Here is a 10,111-nt window from a genome sequence, read left to right on the forward strand (position 1 = left end):
TACAGGTTTGAAAAACTAACGATCTTGCAAATGTTTTTTTTTGGGGGGGGGGGGACCGGTCACAGTAGAGAGGCACCGTGACGTCTGGTCTCTGGCTGCGAATCCAACATGGCAGAATCCACTTCAAAACAGCTTCATTTCTGTGTAAATCTAACATGTCTATCATATATTATGTAAAAGCTACTGAAAAACAATTTGAAAACTGAAAACACTGTTTTCACAACCTGATAACACCTCTGCAGTGATTTACAAGGAGCCACCAAGACACCCAGACAACTTAGGAGAAATTAATAGGCTTACGTGGCTGTGACTGGAGAAATTGTGCACAGTGCAAGCTTTGCATTTTGCATCACTAATCTTAGCTTCATAGTGGAGTAGAGCACAGAAGGATTTTCTTTCACCAAAACAGATCAAATCCAGGCATCTCAGGTGTATCTTCTGGCAATTTGTAGCTAAAGGTTCAGGTCTTCTTTTTTAAGAAAATCCTCCTCTATACAACTTCATCATGAAGATGGATAACTGGTGATACAAAATGCAAAGCTTGAACTGTGCATAATTTCTCCAATCACAGCCACGTAAGCCTGTAACTTCTGGGTTGTCTGGGTGTCTTGATGGCTTTCCTCACTCTTCTTCTTCTTGCACACTCACTCAGTTTTTCAGAACTGTTCATGCAGATTTACCATAGAGTGCCATATTGTTTGTATTCTTCATAATTTATGTAAATAAAGTCCAAACCATTCAGTGGCAGCTTTACCCTCAGAGAGCCTCATCCACAACCACCACAAAAGACAGGCAGTACATGGTATTAAGAAGAGGGGTATGTAATCTTTTGATCAGGTTAATTTGAGTAGTTTGTGTTGTCATTATGATTTGAAAAGAGTAAACACTGTTGTTTGCCGGTAAATGGCTTCACCCAACCATGAACCATGAGCGAAAAAAAAGTTTTTGTGTTATTGTTCATATTCTCTGAAAAATGGCCAAAAAAAAAACTAAACTTCTGCCAGGGTATGTAAACTTTTGGCCCCACCTGTATACATATAGATTCCAATTAAATAATTATTAAGAAGACTGCACATACGGCTGAGGGTATTTTATATGATATCGGGGTTTATATTCTATAATATCAAAGCTTATGGTCAGATTAGTAGCATTACTTAATTTGCATTGTACATGGAATATTTTTGATAAAATTTAATTTTACCTTCAGAGAACCTTTTTATTTGGGGATTAAACATTAATTTAAATTAATAATTTTGTATTATTTTTGTATATTTTTTTCATCGTGAATTTCCTCAGGAAATTTATTGATTGTAATATGTTTGACTAATGTCATACTGAGTCTTCAAATCTGCGATTAAAAACTTCCATAGGAATTTTCTCAGGGAATTTATTGATAGTAATGTTTGTGTTAAAACTGTCCACAGTTTTGCTCTTAAGTATGACTTTTATTAATTGTATGTAGATGTCTAAAAGATTGTTGTAGTTTTTGTTTCAAGTGGTGATTTATGTTTAAGTTGAATTTATTTTTGCTCCTAAAATGTGTATTATTGGTTGTATGTAGATAAATAGATGAATTATTTTTTTTTTTTTTTAAGGTTTCATTATTAATTCTAGAAGAGTTATTCTTATATCTGAACATTTTTTTGGAGTAGCGTTTGTGGTTTACCGCTTAAGAAATGTTTTGTAACGTTGAAAATTTTTCATTTTATGTGCTTTTTGAGCAATGATGTTTAATTCTGTAAAGATGAATTCCTTTATCAATTAAGTGATTTCAAAAGTTTGTCCATTACTTATTTTATATGTTCCACAATATAATTACACATTGCAAGTCACTATTGAAATAAAACCTATTGAATTTTAAAACATTTATAAAGTTTGTTTTACTTTTTTTTTTTTTTTTAGTTCTCAATAGGAACAATCACAAAAATTGTAGGTAATTGAGCAAGAACATTGCACGAATATCATATGAACAAAGAAAGGACAGGTAATGTTCGCATGCGAACACTACAAATGTTCATTTAATGTTCTGCTGCAACTGTTCATTTGGTGTTTGTGAACACTTGTGAACGTTTGTATAATGTTCATTAAATGTTCGCATGCAAACATTACCTGTCCTCATTCTTTGTTCATATGATGTTCATGCAGTGTTCATGCCACGTTTGCAAACGTTCAATGAACATTCAAAGAACATTTGGTTTCTGGGTGGGAACTGAATGAACATCCTCCGAGGCCGGTAATTCCATAATTTTTGCCAGGGGTTGTATAGCACCAAATCACAACAAACAGTCGCCCCAAGGCACTTTATATTGTAAGGCAAAAGCCGTACAATAATTACAGAAAAACCCCAACAGTCAAAACAATCCCCTATGAGCAAGCACTTGGTGACAGTGGGAAGGAAAGCTCCCTTTTAACAGGAAGAAACCTCCAGCAGAACCAGGCTCAGGGAACTATTTTCAAAAAGGAAAGTTTTAAGCTTAATCTTAAAAGTAGAGAGGGTGTCTGTCTCCCTAATGCGAATTGGGAGCTGGTTCCACAGGAGAGGAGCCTGAAAGCTGAAGGCTCTGCCTCCCATTCTACTCTTACAAACCCTAGGAACTACAAGTAAGCCTGCAGTCTGAGAGCGAAGCACTCTATTGGGGTGATATGGTACTATGAGGTCCCTAAGATAAGATGGGACCTGATTATTCAAAACCTTATAAGTAAGAAGAAGAATTTTAAATTCTATTCTGGAATTAACAGGGAGAGAGAAGCCAATATGGGTGAAATATGCTCTCTCCTTCTAGTCCCTGTCAGTACCCTCGCTCCAGCATTTTGAATTAACTGAAGGCTTTTCAGGGAACCTTTAGGACAACCTGATAATAATGAATTACAATAGTCCAGCCTAGAAGAAATAAATACATGAATTAGCTTTTCAGCATCACTCTGAGACAAGACCTTTCTAATTTTAGTGATATTGCGCAAATGCAAAAAAGCAGTCCTACATATTTGTTTAATATGCGCATTGAAGGACATATCCTGATCAAAAATGACTCCAAGATTTCTCACAGTATTACTGGAGGTCAGGGTAATGCCATCCAGAGTAAGGATCTGGTTAGACACCATGTTTCTAAGATTTGTGGGGCCAAGTACAATAACTTCAGTTTTATCTGAATTTAAAAACAGGAAATTAGAGGTCATCCATGTCTATATGTCTGAAAGACATTCCTGCAGTTTAACTAATTGGTGTGTGTCCTCTGGCTTCATGGATAGATAAAGCTGGGTATCATCTGTGTAACAATGAAAATTTAAGCAATGCTTTCTAATAATACTGCCTAAGGGAAGCATGTATAAAGTGAATAAAATCGGTCCTAGCACAGAACCAAATACCAGCATTACTGAAAGCAGTCGAACATAAAGATATGTCTTTGGGATGGTTATGAATAATTTTTTATCTAATATTTAAAATTTTATTAGCAAAGAAAGTCATGAAGTCATTACTAGTTAAAGGAATACTCGGCTCAATAGAGCTCTGACTCTTTGTCAGCCTGGCTACAGTGCTGAAAAGAAACCTGGGGTTGTTCTTATTTTCTTCAATTAGTGATGAATAGTAAGATGTCCTAGCTTTACAGAGGGCTTTTTTTTATAGAGCAACAGACTCTTTTTCCAGGCTAAATGAAGATCTTCTAAATTAGTGAGTCGCCATTTCCTCTTCAGCTTACGGGTTATCTACTTTAAGCTGCGAGTTTGTGGGTTATACCATGGAGTCAGGCACTTCTGATTTAAGGCTCTCTTTTTCAGAGGAGCTACAGCATTCATAGTTGTCCTCAATGAGGATGTAAAACTATTCACAAGATAATCTATCTCACTCACAGAGTTTGGGTAGCTACTCTGCTCTGTGTTGGTATATGGCATTGGAGAACATAACAAAGAAGGAATCATATCCTTAAACCTAGTTACAGCGCTTTCAGAAATACTTCTACTGTAATGAAACTTATGCCCCACTAAAGTCCATTAAAGTAAATGTAAATGTTATTAAGAAATGATCAGGCAAAAAGGGGTTTTCAGGGAATACTGTTAAGTCTTCAATTTCTATGCCATATGCCAGAACAAGATCTAAAGTGTGGCTAAGGTGGTGGTGGGCTCATTTACATTTTGAGCGAAGCCAACTGAGTCTAATAATAGATTAAATGCAGTGTTGAGGCTGTCATTCTCAGCATCTGTGTGGATGTTAAAATCACCCACTATAATTATCTTATCTGAGCTAAGCACTAAGTCAGACAAAAGGTCTGAAAAATCACAAATAAACTCAGTAACGACCAGGTGGACGATAGATAATAACAAATAAAACTGGTTTTTGAGACTTCCAATTTGGATGGACAAGACTAAGAGTCAAGCTTTCAAATGAATTAAAGCTCTGTCTGGGTCTTTGATTAATTAATAAGCTGGAGTGGAAGATTTCTGCTAATCCTCCGCCTCGGCCCGTGCTTCTAGCATTTTGACAGTTAGTGTGACTCGGGGGTGTTGACTCATTTAAACTAACATATTCATCCTGCTGTAACCAGGTTTCTGTAAGGTAGAATAAATCAATATGTTGATCAATTATTATATCATTTACCAACAGGGACCATAAACCATAAACCACATTTAACTGTTTTAGTCTGTGGTGCAGTTGAAGGTGCTATATTATTTTTTCTTTTTGAATTTTTATGCTTAAATAGATTTTTGCTGGTTATTGGTGGTCTGGGAGCAGGCACCGTCTCTATGGGGATGGGGTATTGGGGGGATGGCAGGGGGAGAGAAGCTGCAGAGAGGTGTGTAAGACTACAACTCTGCTTCCTGGTCCCAACCCTGGATAGTCACGATTTGGAGGGTTTAATAAAATTGGCCAGATTTCTAGAGATGAGAGCTGCTCCATCCAAAGTGGGATGGATGCCGTCTCTCCTAACAAGACCAAGTTTTCCCCAGAAGCTTTGCCAATTATCTATGAAGCCCACCTCATTTTTTGGACACCACTCAGACAGCCAGCAATTCAAGGAGAACATGCGGCTAAACATGTCACTCCCGGTCTGACTGGAGAGGGGCCCAGAGAAAACTACAGAGTCCGACATTGTTTTTGCAAAGTTACACACCAATTCAATATTAATTTTAGTGACCTCCGATTGGCGTAACCGGGTGTCATTACTGCCGACGTGAATTACAATCTTACCAAATTTATGCTTAGCCTTAGCCAGCAGTTTCAAATTTCCTTCAATGTCGCCTGCTCTGGCCCCCGGAAGACATTTGACTATGGTTGCTGGTGTCGCTAACTTCACATTTCTCAAAACAGAGTTGCCAATAACGGTAATATCCATATATAAATAACCAGAGTTTGTTCCTCGGCGGGTGTGTCACCGAGCGGGGAAAAACGGTTAGAGATGTGAACGGGTTGGTGGTGTACAGGGGGCTTCTGTTTAGAACTATGCTTCTTCCTCACAGTCACCCAGCCGGCCTGCTTTCCCGGCTGCTCGGGATCTGCTGGGGGACAGCTAATGGTGGCTAAGCTACCTTGGTCCGCACCAACTACAGGGGCCTGGCTAGCTGTAGGATTTTCCAAGGTGCGGAGCCGAGTCTCCAATTCGCCCAGTCTGGCCTCCAAAGCTACGAACAAGCTACATTTATTACAAGTACCGTTACTGCTAAAGGAGGCCGAGGAATAACTAAACATTTTACACCCAATGCAGAAAAGTGCGGGAGAGACAGGAGAAGCCGCCATGCTAAACCGGCTAAGAGCTAATAGCTGCGCTAAGCTAGCGGATTCCTAAAAACACACAAAGTGAAGAACGTGAAAATAATTTAGAGGTGATTCAGCAAAGAGGGTGCTTTAGTTAAGGCACGTGAAGATTACACTGTGAAATAAATCGTTATCTAGTTATCTAGATCAATCTAACTACGCAGATTAAACAGCTAACAGATACAGCAAAACACCGCTGTGCTCCGGAACAGGAAGTGATACAATAAAGCAGTGAGAGCCAACCACCAGCATGAGATCATCACATATACACTCTTGGATGTCTTTCACTGTAGCAGAACCCTGATACAATTTAGGACCAGTTCTGGAATTTTACGCCTTTGTACAGTGTCCAGTTGACACAGGTGTCAACCTGTGTCATTCATCTCTTAAGTGCTTGGCAGCTGACAGGCTGAAATGTCAAGTCTGGGAGCATCCAGGATGCCGTGGAACTGGCCTGGATCCTGAATGCCAACCACTCAGGCAAACAACTGGTCCATCCCCACCTCTCAAAATTAACCATCTGCCGCAGTCTTCTCCAGCCAAAGAGGTTGTCAACACGGAGGCACATGCATGCAGAGAAATGCGTCGCATGGCAAAAATGTAGCTGATGTTCCGTCACAATGCAAGTGATAATCAACCACGTCTTCCAAAGTTGTTGTGTGGGCCGCTGAAGAGGAGGTACTGCTGGCCCACCACCAGAGGGCGTCCTGCCTGAAGTGTGGGCTTCAGGCACGAGAGGGCGCCGGAGCAACCAGGAGTGGCAGCTGTCACTCATCAACAACGCCAGCTGTCACTCATCATCATCCACACCTCCATAAGAGCCGGGCAGCATCTTCACCTCACTGCCGAGAAATCGTCTACCGAACAGGTAAACTGCTCAGTCTAAAGTATCACATTAGTGACGTTCTTACTTCTGTGTGTACAAGTATTTTTTGCAGACGTTCCTGTTTTGTACTGAGTAGTCGTGTGTGGGGAGTTGGCGTACTCCGCTCCTCGGTTGGAGGCTACGTACTTTGCCAACAGGATCTGCACGTAAACATTGTGATTGAGAGGTGGAGGTGCTTTCCACCTTTATACTGAACTGTTTGCTGGGTGTTCACGCACCCACCATCACCTGTCTGTTCTTCCTGCCAGCAGTACCCGATCTGACAGCCGGAGGCAGTGGCCACCTGGGGACCCAGCGCTTGGTGGCTCCAGGGTTGCTTCAGATCTGGTGGAGTGGAAGGCGTGTGGGATCCGGCTCTTTTCTGGACGGGCGTCTTCTATCTTCGAGCCTGCTCACACATCACTGTAACTAATTTGACTGTTGATCTCAATTGTGTTGTCTGTTGCTCTGTTGTGCACATTCACATTAAATTGTTATATTTTCGGCTTATTCCATTGTCCGTTCATTTGCGCCCCCTGTTGTGGGTCCGTGTTCCTACACTTTTCACAACAGGATTTCTCAGCCAGCGTCATGGATCCCGAGGGGCGTCAACCATCGCTTGAACCGCCAATGGAAACACAGTGTGCACAGGCGTTGGCAGGAGGCGTGTTAGGAGAGCTGCAGCACATCTTAACCGCCTTCACTGCTCGGTTGGATTTAGTAACCGAGCAGAACGTCATACTCAATCAGAGGATGGAGGCTCTCACCGCCCAGGTGGAAGCGCGCACTCAGGGCGCTGCTGCAGCACCTCCTCCAGCCAACCGAGCACAAAATACAGACATTCCAGTGGTGATTCAACGAACCCCCCCCCATACCCTGAAGCATACATAAGCCCACCGGAACCGTACGGAGGTTGTGTCGAGACGTGCGCGGACTTCTTAATGGAGTGTTCGCTCGTCTTTGCACAACGTCCCGTCATGTACGCGTCACATGCTAGCCGGGTGACTTATGTCATTAATTTGCTTCGAGCAAAGGCACGCGCCTGGGCTACGGCGCTCTGGGAGCAAAATTCACGGCTCCTAACGACATATATTGGGTTTGTGAGGGAGTTTAAACAAGTGTTTGATTATCCCAATAGAGGCGAGACCGCTTCGACTGTGCTGCTGTCTATGAGACAGGGACGTCGGAGTGCAGCCGAGTATGCAGTCAACTTCCGCATCGCAGCTGCAAGGTCTGGCTGGAATAACGTTGCACTCCGCGCCACCTTCGTAAATGGACTGTCTCCAGTCCTGAAGGAGCACCTGCTGGCTAAGGATGAGCCGCGGGATTTTGACGGGCTTGTCGACCTGGTTATACGGTTGGACAACCGGTTAGAAGAACACCGTTGGGAGCAGGGCGAAGGGCGTGGCCGGGCACGAGCCGTCCCTCTTCCTTCCGGGTCTGAAAGGGTGCCACCGTCCCCACGCTCCACAGTCAGAGAGCTCCGTGGAGCCACAGCTCCCCCTGCTGATGAAGCTATGGACATGAGCAGGGCCAAAGTAAAATCACATGACAGACAACGGAGGCTGGCTCGCGGGGAGTGTTTTTTCTGTGGCTCTGATGAGCACATACAAAGAAACTGTCCCAAACGGTTAAAACTTCAACGCCCGCCCTTAAAGACTGGGTTAAGGGTGGGCCATAACATCCACGCGGGGAAAGCCCGTAGATCAGCACGCATCCCAGTGACGATCCTTTGTGGGGATCTTACCCTTCACGCTCCAGCACTGGTGGACACGGGGTCTGAAGGGAATCTGCTGGACAGCAGATGGGCCAGGGAGGTAGGGCTCCCTCTAGTGGCACTACCTTCCCTATTGAAGGTATGGGCACTAGATGGCACCCTTCTCCCATTAATCACACACCAGACACAACTGGCGGTGGTGTCTGGAAATCACAGGGAGGAGATTGTGTTTTATATAACACCTTCTACCTCCCGAGTGATTTTGGGGTTTCCATGGATATTAAAGCACAATCCCTGGATTGATTGGCCGTCTGGGGTAGTGACGCAGTGGAGCAACACCTGCCACCGGGAATGTTTAGGATCCTCGGTTCCACCCGGTGTGACAGCTAATGAGGAGGTTAAAGTCCACCCCAATGTGTCAGCGGTGCCTGAGGAGTACCATGATCTTGCTGACGTGGCACTCACTCTCCCCCCGCACCGTCCGTACGATTGTGCCATTGATTTGATCCCAGGCGCTGAGTACCCGTCCAGCAGGCTGTACAACCTCTCTCGTCCTGAGCGCGAATCAATGGAGACCTACATCCGGGACTCCTTAGCTGCCGGGTTGATCCGGAACTCCACCTCCCTGATGGGTGCAGGTTTCTTTTTTGTGGGCAAAAAGGACGACGGACTCCGTCCATGCATAGACTACAGAGGGCTGAACGAAGTCACGGTTCGTAATCGATACCCGCTGCCTCTGTTAGATTCTGTGTTCACGCCCCTGCATGGAGCTCAAATTTTCACCAAATTGGATCTTAGAAATGCGTACCACCTGGTTCGGATCCGGAAGGGAGACGAGTGGAAGACGGCATTTAACACCCGTTAGGTCACTTTGAGTACGTGGTCATGCCGTTCAGCCTTACCAATGCGCCCGCGATGTTCCAGGCATTGGTTAATGACGTATTGCGGGACTTCCTGCACCGGTTCGTCTTCGTATACCTGGACGACATCCTCATCTTCTCCCCGGATCCTGAGACCCATGTCCAGCATGTACGTCAGGTCCTGCAGCGGTTGTTGGAGAACCGGCTGTTTGTGAAGGGCGAGAAGTGCGAGTTCCACCGCACTTCTTTGTCATTCCTGGGGTTCATCATCTCCTCCAACTCCGTCGCACCCGATCCAGCCAAGGTTGCGGCAGTGAGGGATTTGCCCCAACCGACAAGCCGTAGGAAGCTGCAACAGTTCCTCGGCTTCGCAAATTTCTACTGGAGGTTTATTAAGGGCTATAGCCAGGTAGTTAGCCCCCTGACGGCCCTGACCTCCACTAATGTCCCCTTCACCTGGTCGGATCGGTGCGAAGCCGCGTTTAGGGAGTTGAAACGTCAGTTCTCGTCTGCACCCGTTCTGGTGCAGCCCGATCCCAATCGCCAGTTTGTTGTTGAAGTGGATGCCTCTGACTCAGGGATAGGAGCCGTGCTGTCCCAGAGCGGGGAGTCTGATAAGGTTCTCCATCCTTGTGCTTATTTTTCCTGTAGGTTGACCCCGGCAGAGCGGAACTATGACGTCGGCAATCGGGAACTCCTTGCGGTGAAAGAGGCTCTTGAGGAGTCGAGACACCTGTTGGAGGGAGCTGCGGTACCATTTACGGTTTTCACGGACCATCGGAACCTGGAGTACATCTGGACCGCGAAGCGTCTGAACCCCAGGCAAGCCCGCTGGTTACTGTTCTTCGAGCGTTTTGACTTCCGGATTACCTACCGCCCCGGGACCAAGAACCAGCGATCTGACGCCCTGTCCCGGGTCC

Source organism: Thalassophryne amazonica, chromosome 6 (assembly GCF_902500255.1).
Source record: "Thalassophryne amazonica chromosome 6, fThaAma1.1, whole genome shotgun sequence".
NCBI classification, from domain to species: Eukaryota; Metazoa; Chordata; class Actinopteri; order Batrachoidiformes; family Batrachoididae; genus Thalassophryne; species Thalassophryne amazonica.